Source organism: Gossypium hirsutum, chromosome A12 (assembly GCF_007990345.1).
Source record: "Gossypium hirsutum isolate 1008001.06 chromosome A12, Gossypium_hirsutum_v2.1, whole genome shotgun sequence".
Classification (NCBI taxonomy): Eukaryota; Viridiplantae; Streptophyta; class Magnoliopsida; order Malvales; family Malvaceae; genus Gossypium; species Gossypium hirsutum.
In genome coordinates, this window is record NC_053435.1 from 48,970,677 (window position 1) to 48,971,755 (window position 1,079).

Below are 1,079 nucleotides of genomic sequence, written 5' to 3' on the forward strand. Positions count from 1 at the left end.
GTACACAGATTGGGCAGTGTCTGGAAATTTTTCAAAGTTTGTTAACACCTCGTGTTCGACTCCGGTGTCGGACTCGGGTTCGGGGTGTTACACCTTGAGTCCGAGCTAGGTTTGAAATCACTATAAAAGATGGAAAAGAAACAAAGTAACCTATATAGCTTAGTAAGATCATATGTTACCAATAAGAAACTATCACCATTCATTAATCATTCAAATAGTAGAAAACAATTGACAACAATTCTATTAAATCTCAAAGCTATCAAATGATCATTCACATAACTTGCCAAAGAACTTATTAATTCCATAGTTTCAATACTCAATTCGTTACTGAACGTACCTGTACCATCACGTACCAATCTCATACTCAACCACATCTTTCATTTTCCTATTGAACCATTCAGAATAGAAGTCAGATACTCAAGGATATCACACGATAAGTAACTATACCATAGCCCGAAGCCAAATCAGTCGATATGCATGGCCCGAAGCCAAATCGGTTTATCTCGCACCCGAAGTACTAAATCATGGCCCGAATCCAATCCAAGGCATCCCTAATGACATGTCACTAGCATCTTAAACTATTTGTAACACCCCAAACCCGGTCTAGACGTTATGGCCGAATCTAGTGATGTCACATAATAGTGCTTTAGAAATCGCAATGATGTTAAGACCATTTCTCCGTAGGTACTTCTTTTCATTAACCTATGCTATCTTTTAAAACGTGTCATTTGTTTTCAATCATTAACCATTTTCAAAATGTTAAACTTTGCAGAAGCTTTTAAAACCATTTCGTATGCGTGGTAGTTTCGTAAAACTTTTGATTCTTTTGAAAACCTGAGTTTCCTACTACTAGCAGTAAAAACTGTAAAACCTTGCAAAATTCCAAATTAAACAAAAATCCGTAAAGGCCTTAATTAGATAAAAAATTTCCCCAAATATAATTTAAAACATAAGTAAGCAGAAAATAGTCCAAGTGGAAAACCGTGTGGCCATCGCTGAGTCCTCCGCTGCTTCGATCTATCTAATGCTAGGGATTACCTAAACAGATAAAAAAGAAAAGGGTGAGTTTTCAGAAACTC